Below are 10,845 nucleotides of genomic sequence, written 5' to 3'. Positions count from 1 at the left end.
CTAGGGATGTCTATAATAGGGGTAATCATGATTCTAATATCAATATGAAAGGTCTTGATTCTTCTAATATTAGCATGAATTTCCGTGAATCGTCATATGATCCCATGATTGAACCTAGAATAAATGATTTCAACTCTATTTCCCCTTTTGTTCATCATGATGAGATGCATGCTCAAGTTGATGTTAATGGTGTGTTTCAATTTTCATCATTATTTGCCATGCCGTCTTGTGATGTGCTTTGTTCCCTTAATAACAAATCTCATCAGTTTGATTGTGCGCCCACTCCCCAATGTGATGAATATGCTCATGATTTTCATTTTGATTCTTCCAATCTTGGTCGTACTTCTTCTTTTCTTGTTGAACCTCAATCTTTTACACCTTTTGAATTTCTTATTGCTATTTTTGAAACTCAAATTAGGCATATTGAGTTTAGTAATGAGTTTGGGCCTAGTAAGGAGTCAATTATTAATTCTATGAGAATTCTATTGGAGATGATAAAATGGAGTGAGGACGTCATGAGGAGGAAAGAAGAAGACGTGGAGAGCTTGAGAGCTAATTTTCATATTTGATGCTTGTTTGTGAAAATGTTAAATCTAATGTGTGTTTTGAGGATGATGATAATGATTTTGAGCAACCAAGAGAGTGTGAGGATCTTATTGAAGAGCATATAAGTGATGGTAAAATATTTTTGAATGAAGAGAGTGTTAAATTTGAAAATCCCAACCCTTTCTCCCATCTTGTGGAGTCTCTTGTGCATCCTTGTGATTCTTCAATCCATAAGTAATTGGACACGTTTGAGGTTATGTCCAATATGTTCTTTGAGAGTCAAATAAGAACCCATAGCCTTTTGAATGAGTTCACTAAATATGCTTCATGGGAGAGAGATGAGTTTGAAATTAATTTTCATCCTTTCATACATCGTTTTGAGACTTTGGGCTTTAAGGATGTTGAGGGAGTTATTGTTCATTGTTGTGATGGAGAGGATTATGTTGTTCCTCTTGGAAGTTGGATGTTTGAGGAAGATAAAGGTCATGAGTGTTATTCTTTTGAGGATTTTATGATTGATTTCCATTCTCTTATTGGTGATGTGAGGCATGGTGGTGAGGAAGAGTTTATTTATGAAACCATTGCCTCTATACCTTCTTCTCTTGTCCCCTTTTAAAGAAAATTTAACCATATCCCCTACATTCCTATGTCCCTCCCTTCTTTTGTCAATAATCTTATTGGGGACCCCCTTATCGATGATGATTTCCATGTCCCTCATTCATCTTCTATTATGGTAGAGGGTGATCGATTTTTCCACCCAAAAATATTTTAAGGAGAGTTTGCCTTATTCTTCTTTTTCTTTTTCATCCTTTTCTTATTTTGTTGAATTTTCCTTTGATTCTTCTTTTTTCTCTTTGCATCTTTCTCCTCATAGGTATACACTAAGCTTGTTGCATGCCTTCATTTTGTCTTGTGCATACTTGCTTTCTTACAAAATGTGTAGTAGTGCATTTGAAAAGCTCTTGTGTTCGTTGCAATATTATTTCCTAGAGCGGTCAAGCTTGGACTTTAAGAAGCCTTTCTCGGGAAGTAACCTGTGTTTTATTGCTTTCATTTTATAGTCTTTTTAGAATAGATTTTCTTTCATGGAAATGTTTGTGTACCTTTTTCTAGGTACATAACTTGATATACTTTGGTGCATTAGTTTGGATCATGAATCAAGGAAGTATGACTCCACATTTTCTACCATATGGAAAGCACAATTTAATTCTAGAGGAAAGTGGTTTTGAAAGATTTAATTGGGTCATTTGCGGATAGTTTCACCCACTTAAATTTGGTAATATCTTTCCTTGCTCTTTCTCTAATAGTTGGAGACTTGTTGGACATGTAATGGTTTGTTGGATTGATCTCTTTATTTTCCCCTCCCATGCATGGATTCTACGATTTGTGATTAAAGTGTATTGTCTCAATCAAGAAGGGGGGCCCCCCAGCCTTCCCCCTTCCTCGAAACCCACCCCTCCGCTTTCCCCATTCCCGAAAACCCCTCCCCCACCCCCGAAAACCCCTCCCTCATTCTCGGAAACCAGCGCCCATCACTCCCCCTTCCCTTGAAATTCATTCCTTCCCTTCCCCCACTCGAAACCCCTCCCCTGTTGTCGGAAAATGGCGCCCAACCCTTCCCCACCCTTAAAAACCATCCCTTTGCCTTCCCTCACCCTCAATTTCACCCCTTCCCTGACAATTAGCCACAAAAACGGCACCCCATTCCCCGTCAATTAGCCACAAAAATGGCTGTGCTGGGTTGTTTCCAAGGTCTGGGATTGGTGGTGGAAAAAGGGCGGTGGTTTTTAGTGGAAGTCGGTGGTTCCAGCGTAATTGAGGGTGGTGGTGGTGGTGGAAGTTGTTGTACGTGGTTATGCTTTATTATTTTTTTTTTTTGTTTTTTTTAATTTTTTTTTATTTTGTTTTTTTTTTTAATTTTTTTATTTGATCATTCATGTAGTGACACGTGTCAAAAAAAATCTAAAACATAAATATTGACCGGATTAACCGGTTACATGTAAGTTGGGTGCAATAGAAATTAAAACCCCCTAAAGTTGGGAGTAATAGATAATAATCCAAACTTGGGATTAATTTGGGCGGACGAGGCAATGTTCAGATTAATGGGAGCAATTTTTCCTTATTATTATGTTGCTTGATGCTTATTATTATTGCTTGATCACACCTTTAATGCATGTTTAAAGGGAATTGGTACTTGTAATCACACTTAATAAGTTAATTAATAATCTTGTTTAGGGTTAATATGATTATAATTCAAGTGATCGCCAATAATAGTTTTATTTGTGCATTAATATTCATCAAACATAGATAAACAAGTTTAGGGCACACTTTATGATTGCATGTTAGTCAGAAAGCGCACATGAATACGAGAAGAATAAAGTAGAGGCTTATTATTAGGGCAAGTTCTTTCACTTTTAGATTGAATTTGTACCTTCATCCCCGAACACCAGTCTTGGTTCCAGACCTATTGGAGTTGACGATCTCATGGATCGTTAAAGGGTGTAACCTTCACCCTGTGAATGGTTTACAAGTTCCTAAAACTTGTTAGCGACTCTTTTGCTATAGCTTCCTTCCCTTTGGACGCCACCATGCTTAATTGTATGATCACAATGGGGTTCAAGTTTGGGGTAATGCTTGAAATATTCCCTTCAATGGTGAATTTGAAATTTTCATGGGTATACGGTGAATAAACAAAAAACTCAAGGGTATACGGTGAATAAAAAAAAAACTCAAGGGCATTAATCACGTAGGAATTACATTACAAAAGTCGTTATTCTTTGTTTAATCAATCATCTCTATTATCAATGAGCATTCTTAACTCTATCTCACCTTATTTCTTTGTTTAATTTCATGTTTGTTTGGTTTAATTTTTATGTTTGATTCTTGATTTGTGTAGTTGTTCTTGATATATTGTTGATTCTTCATTTTTGTAGTTGTTTGTTGATATATGTGATATTTGAGTAGTTGTTTGGCTAGGAATTGGGTGAAAGTTGTATGATTGATTAATTGTAACTAATTTGGGAATTGTGTTGATTGATTGTTGAGAATAAAGTGATTAGTGTAATTCAATTAGGCCTTGAGAATTATGCTAGATTGCATTGTAATTGCTAATGACATGAACAATTGATTTAGGAATTGCAATTATCGATTGGTTTTGATTGTGATTCTCTTAGTTTGTTATTCATAGTGAACCCTAGCTTAACAATTACGAGATAACTCTTGATTCTGATTGATAGCTCTTTTCTTCCTAAGTTGTTGTAATTGACATGATTACTTGTTGATCCCCGTTCCTAGTGTTTTATTTCCTTGGTTACTTGTTTTGTTAGTTGTTAGTTTTTTCTCTTTATCTTTGCCTTTAACCTAGCTTAGGCACCGAAATCGAAAGCATTTGAACATAATCATTCCTTTGGGTTCGACCCTTAACTTGCCTCTATACTCGTATTTAGGTTTGTTAAGTGTTTAAAAATTTAGTTTGACCGAGGGAAGATTAGATAACGACCTACTTTTCCCCTCGTCAAAATGGCGCCGTTGTTGAGGAATGGTGTCTATGTTTGAGTGTTTTTGATGGATTGAGTCTAGGTCTTTATTAATACATTTCTTTTATTTTTTTTTTGTTTTTTTTTTTTGTGAAAAAAGGCATGTCTATCATTTCCTCAATATGACAATGAGCCTTTTTGTGAATATTTCAATAGACTTGAGGGATTCCTGGACTATAATTGTTGTAGTCTTTGGGAGGCTTGTGAGATTTGTTATTTAGGTCTGAATGAACAAACAAGGGATGAAGTTGAATGCATGCATAATGGTGAATTTAGAGCATTGTAAATTGATGATGCTTGGGATTTTTTATGTTTGGTTTGCTAGAAATTTTTATTATCGGGGTAATCATGAGTCTAAATTGATATGAAATTGTTGATTCTTCTAATATTAGCAAGAATTCCCATGATTTGTTACATGATCCCTTAAGTTAACCAAGAACACATGATTTCAACTTTATTTCCCCTTTTGTTCATGATATTGAGGTGCATGCTCAAGTTGATGCTAATGGTGTGTTTCAATATTGTTCATTATTTACCATCCCTTCTTGTGGTGTGCTTCATTCCCTTAATGATGAATCTCATGTGTTTGATTGTGCCCCCACTCCCCAATATAATGTACATGCTCATGATCTTAATGTTGATTCTTCCAATCTTGATTGTACTTCTTCTTCTCTTGTTGAGCCTCAACCTTCTACATCTTTTGAATCTCTTGTTGATATATTTGAGTCTCAAATTAGACGCATTGAGCTTGATAACAACCTTGGGCCTAGTAAGGAGATGATTCTTCAATCTATGAGAGGTTAATTATAGATAATGAAAAAGAATGAGGAGCGTCTTGAGGAGGGAAGGAGAAGAAAAGAAGAGTTAGAAAGCCAATTGTCATCCTTGATGCTTGTTTGTGAAAAATCCCAATTTAATGAGTGTGTTAAGGATGATGATGATGATTTTGAGCAACACAGAGAGTGCGAGGATCCCATTGGTGAGCATTTGAGTGATGGTGAAGGAGTTGAGAATGAAGAGAATGTTGATTTTGATAACCCCAACCCTCCTTCCCATTTTGATGAGTCTCTTATGCATGATTGTGATCCTTTTACCATGAGTATTTGGATTCATTTGAGGTTATGACTAATGTGTTTATTGAGTGTCAAATGAAAACCCATAGTCTTTTGAGTGAGTTCATTAAGAATGCTTTATGGGAGATGGATGATTTTGAAATAAATTTGCATCCATTCATGCATGGCTTTGAGATTTTAGGCTTTAAGGAAGTTGAGGGAGTTGTATTTCATGATTGAAGTGAAAGGGATTATGTAGTTCCACTTGGAAATTGGATGTTTGAGGGAGATGATGATCATGAGTGTTCTTCTTTTGAGGATTCGATGATTGATTTTCATGCTCTTATTGGTGATTTGAGACATGGTGGTGAGGAAGAGTTCATTTGTGAGACCATAGCCCCTATTCCCTCCTCTCATGTCCCTTTTTCAAGAAATTTCAACCACATCCCTTACACTCCTATATCCCTCCCTTCCTTTGTTAATGAGCCTATTGGGGACCCCCTTGTCTATGATGATCTTAATGTCCCTCATTCGTCTATTGTTGAAGAAAAGGGTGATGTTGCCACCCAAAAATATTTTAGTGGGGAGGATTTGCCTTTTTTTTTTCTTTCCATTCTTTTATTCCCCCTTATTCTTCTTATTTTCTTCTTTTTCCTTTTGATCCCTCTTCTTCTTTCTTTTGGCATCTCCCTTCTCACTTGCGTGTAACAGTTTTGTTGCACGTTCTTATCCCGTCATTTTCCTACTGTTTATCATATGAAATGTGTAATATTGCCTTTGACAAGCCCTTGCGTGCGTTGAATTATTTTTTTCTAGAGCAGTCAATCTTGGACCTTAAGTAAGCCTTTCTTGGGAAGTAACCCGTGTTTTATTTCTTTCATTTTCTTTTCTTTTTAGAATAGATTTTCTCTCATGAAAATGTTTGTCTGCCTTTCCCAGGTACATGACTTGAAAATATATTTTGGTGCATTGGTTTAAATCAAGAATCAAGGAAGATTGACTCCTATTTTGCTGGCATATTGAAAGCAAGTTTCAATTCTTGAGGAAATTGGCTTTGAAAGAATGAATTAGGTCATTTGCGGGTATTTACACCCTCCTAACATCCGGTAATATCTTTCCTTGCTCTTTCTCTAATGGTTGAGAACTTGTTGGAGATGTGTTGGTATTGTTGGATTAATCTCTTTGTTTTCCCCTCCCGTGGAATATTTGATTTATTTAGAGCATTTTGTCTCATTCAAGTTAGGGCAAGGGTATTCTATCATGTTTGGTGGGGTTTTTATTCATATATGCCATGCACATTTGTATATGCATTTCTATGTTCTATATCTTGAAAAACTCTAAAATGATTTTTGTTTCTATCAAGGCAAATTTGCAATGTATCTTTGTTTTGTTCTATCTTTGGATATAATACTTTTGGACTTGTATAGTTAAATTCTTTTCTTCTTAAATGGTAACGATGTGCACGGTTTGAGAGTACGCTCGGTTGATTCTAGGATAAATCACGCTAAGGTAGTTGCTTAGAACTAGTGGGACCATGAAACCGGATTCAACTTGTTTGTGGCATGATGGTAGTTGCTTCCTATAGTCGAATTGAAACCAATAGTGAGTTTTTGCTACATCCATGTAAGGTTCATTATTTTTCAAGCCTTCAACATATATTTGCATGAGCGGCATGGATCCTTGACTATCGCGGACCTAATCTAGAATCTTGACTCATAATTCTCAAACTCGAGACCGAAACAACTAGGAAGGACAAAAGCAACTTTTCGGGGTGGTAATTTTTCATTTCTAGGATTTTCTTCTTTCGTTTTAGTTCATTGGGTTTACATTTGACTTCTTGCTAACCATTTGATCCTTTCCCCTTCTTTTCAAGCCGTATCTTTAGAACTTTGAGCCTTTTGTTTCTTTCTGTTCCATTTTTGGTTTTTGTGAAGCAAATGGTCATGTTTTTTGAGTTTGTGGTCTAAAAGGTTGGATATTGGTTTAATTTGTAAACAAGCTCGTCTTTTGTATATATTGTGAATAATGGCAAGTGAATAAATGAAAACGCCGTCCAAAATTAAAAAAAGGCATGGTCATAATAAATGCAAAATTGAAAAAGCCGTCCAAAGTTATAAGAGGCGAAGACATTTACTTTGAATATATGAAAAAAAAGGTGAAAATGAGAAAATTGATAAATATTTTGATGTGATTCTTTTTCCCTTTTCAAGCATTGAGGACAATGCTTCCTTTAAGCTTGGGAGAGAAGCGTTTACGCTTTTTGTATATATGATTGTGGTTATAGCTTTAAATAAGCTTGGGGGTGTGAGTTTGTTTTTGTTTGGTGATCATTTTGTTTTGGCGTTGAGATTTGGCCAATCTTTCTTCACAACATAGGTGTACCACCAAATTCTAAATTTTAGGCCTACCCCTAACCTTTTTCCCTTACTTTACAACCTTTGGGTAAGTCCTTTCGACCTAGTGGTTTAGTCACTTACCGAGGGATTGCATTATGAGTTAAAAAGACTAAGGAGAGGGGATGCATTGTCAAGACGTCGAGTAGCCCAAAATTATCTCTTTTTTCGGTTCCTTCGTGGAACTTTTGAGATGCTCACTAGGGGAAGATATAAGACTAGTAGGGAGAACGTGGTAAAACCGTTTGGGATGAAAGTGGATTGCGTTTCTCTAGTTCCTATGCTTAGCTTATTTATGTTTCAATCAACCTCGGGTATCTTGGAACGTGCACTTTCTTACTTGTTTAGAAAGATTTGCATTCATTTGTGCTTGTACATTTGGAAAAGTCCGTTCATGAACATGTGTTTGCTTTTGTTTTCTTTTGATTTCCTTCTCATGTTTTTCCTTGTTTGTATTATTATGAGAGTTATAGGTTAATCTCTTAGGAAACCATTACGAGAGCATCACTCGTCCTCTAGGGCGATCTAGGTGTTTAAATGGCTCGTCTTTAGTTGCTAAAATTAGCATGATTCCTACAAAAGTGAGCCAGTGTATATTCCCATCCTCTCTTGTTTTCTTGTTTCTTTCTTTACGTGAAAAATTTCATCATTTTTCCCTTGGGTAGGATTTTGTTTTGCTCGAGGACGAGAAAACGTTTAGCTTGGGGGAATTTGATGCGTGCCATTTATGGAACTCTTAGTATAGGTTTTATTCGTATTTTTATGCTCGTGTTTTGTCTTTTATATCGTTTTTTTAGGTAATAATGCTTGATTTGCGTGTTTGTTTGGTTTTTAAGAGAAATGCGTGCTTTTAATGTTTTCTTATTGTTTTATTCATTTCTCGGCTATTTCTCTCGCTTCTCCGTAATCTTGACTTGTTCTACAGGTATGTCGAGTTCCCCGGGATTTAATAATCAAGGAGGGAGCTCAAGTGCATTCAAGGAATTTAACGGAGCCAAGTTCGGGAATCCAAGCATGCAAGTCAAGCAACCCAAGGAAGCTTCACAACCAAGATCGGCCAAGTAGAAAGCCCAAGCAAGCTTCCCCGGGCAGCAACGAGCAGCTGAGCACCCAAGCAGCCAGCGCACAGCATCCCTGCCTAAAGCCGCAGGCGCGGGGTCTGTATGCGTGGGCACGGGTGGCTGCAGCCTCAAAAGAACAAATTTCGAATAGGAACTTGCCGAGGGTTGGCTGCAGGCACCCCGCGGGCGCGGGATTTAGTCGTGAGCGCATGCTTTGGCCGTCGGCGCGGCTTCCCTCTCGCTCTGTTCTCCTCCGCGGGCGCGGACAATTCCTCTGAGGGCGCGACTTTTAGGGTTTTATTTGCGATTTCATTTCTTTTCTCCTTTTATATATATTTTTATGGCCTTATTTATTCTTCATACATGAAATTCTGTAGATTAGAATAGTTTCTCTCTCCTCTGTGGAAGATTAGGTTAGTTTAGGAGTTCCTCTCTCTAGATTAGGAGTAGTTTTAGAGAAAGGAAGTGATGGATTTCAATGGTGATTGAGAGATTGAAGGTTAACAATTGTGTTGAAGATCTTCTCTATATTATCAATGAGCAATCTTAAATCAATCTCACCTTATTGCTTTGTTTAATTTCATGTTTGTTTGGTTTAATTTTGATGTTTGATTCTTTATTAGTGTAGTTGTTCTTGATATATTGTTGATTCTTGATTTCTTTAGTTGTTTGTTGATAGATGAAGATATTTGAGTAGTTGTTTAGCTAGTAATTGGATGAAACTTGTATGATTGATTAATTATTATTAATTTGGGAATTGTGTTGATTGATTGTTTAGATTAAAGTAATTAGTGAAGGTTTGCATGTGTGTATTCGATTAGGCCTTGAGAATTATGCTATATTGCATTGTAATTTCTAATGACACGAACAATTGATTTAGGATTTTCAATTATCAATTGGTTTTGATTGTGATTCTCTTAATTTGTTATTCATAGTGAACCCTAGCATAACAATTACGAGATAGCTCTTGGCTCCAATTGTTAGATCTTATCATTAGTCTTCACAACCTTTAATTGGCATGATCTTCTCAAGTTGTTGCAATTTACATGATTACTTGTTGATCCCCGTTCCTAGTGTTTTATTTCCTTGGTTACTTGTTTTGTTAGTTGTTAGTTTTCTCTCTTTATCTTTGGCATCGACCTAGCTTAGGCACCCTAATCGAAAGCATTTATACATTACCGTTCCTTTGGGTTCGACCCTTGTCTTGCCTCTATACTCGTATTTAGGTTTGTTAAGTGTTTATAAATTTAGTTTTACTGAGGGAAGATTAGATATGACCTGGTTTTCCCCTCGTCATTAGTGTTAACTCTTCACCTTTGATTTTGACTTAGCTTAGGCGCCCAATTAAAAGAACTTGAACATGACTGTTCCTTTGGGTTCGACCCTTGAATTGCCTCTAAACTTGTATTTAGGTTTGTTAAGTGTTTATAAATTTTTTTTAGCTTAGGGAGGATTAGTCAACAACCTAGTTTCCCCTCGTCAATACCATATAACCACTATATTGTAAAACAACAAACAATATTATTATTTGAAATACAAAAAAGATAATAAATTAATTTCCCCTCAACAAACACTATTAGAGAATAGATCGAAGATAAAGGTGACGCGAACAGTTTGTATTTCTATGAGGCCCCTGCATTTGGAAGCCTTTCCTCATTCTCTGCTGTATAAACGCAAACGTAAAATATTCCTCTTGCATTATAATAGCGTTTAAAATCTCACCGGCAACAATGACATTATTCAAGTCAAGATCAAGAAGATCTATCATTGCATCACTCTGTAGGTCCCCAAAGTGAGTTGGAGAGGAATTATCTGCAATAACTTTGCTTCTCCAAAGAGTTTGTTTATTACCTTGCTTGTTGTCAGGAACATATTAGTAACTAAGGACAGGCTGCAATGTTGGAACATTCGATGTGATCCTGTTTGTTTCTTTTGCAATCAGAGCTTGGAAAATGTACAACATTTGTTTTTTGAGTATGATAGGCCAATCAACTAGTTTGATGCTGAAATGGATTGGATATCTAGAATCTGCAGGAAGTCTAGATCTAAAAATAGATTGGTAGGAATGTGCTTTGCTGAATCAGTGTATCGGATTTGGCTGCAAAGGAATGCTATGATATTTACAGGAAGCTAGAAGTCTACTACTGGTGTTCTTAGAGATTTATTGTTTTCTATAGCCTGCATGTGTGTTGTTCCTGCAGATATTTACTTGTTATGTAGTTGTGATTTATAGTGCTGATATCTTGCACTGTGTTCT

The sequence above is a fragment of the Chenopodium quinoa genome, unplaced genomic scaffold, assembly GCF_001683475.1.
Source record: "Chenopodium quinoa cultivar QQ74 unplaced genomic scaffold, ASM168347v1, whole genome shotgun sequence".
Classification (NCBI taxonomy): domain Eukaryota; kingdom Viridiplantae; phylum Streptophyta; class Magnoliopsida; order Caryophyllales; family Amaranthaceae; genus Chenopodium; species Chenopodium quinoa.
Note: the sequence above shows the minus strand (reverse complement) of the source record.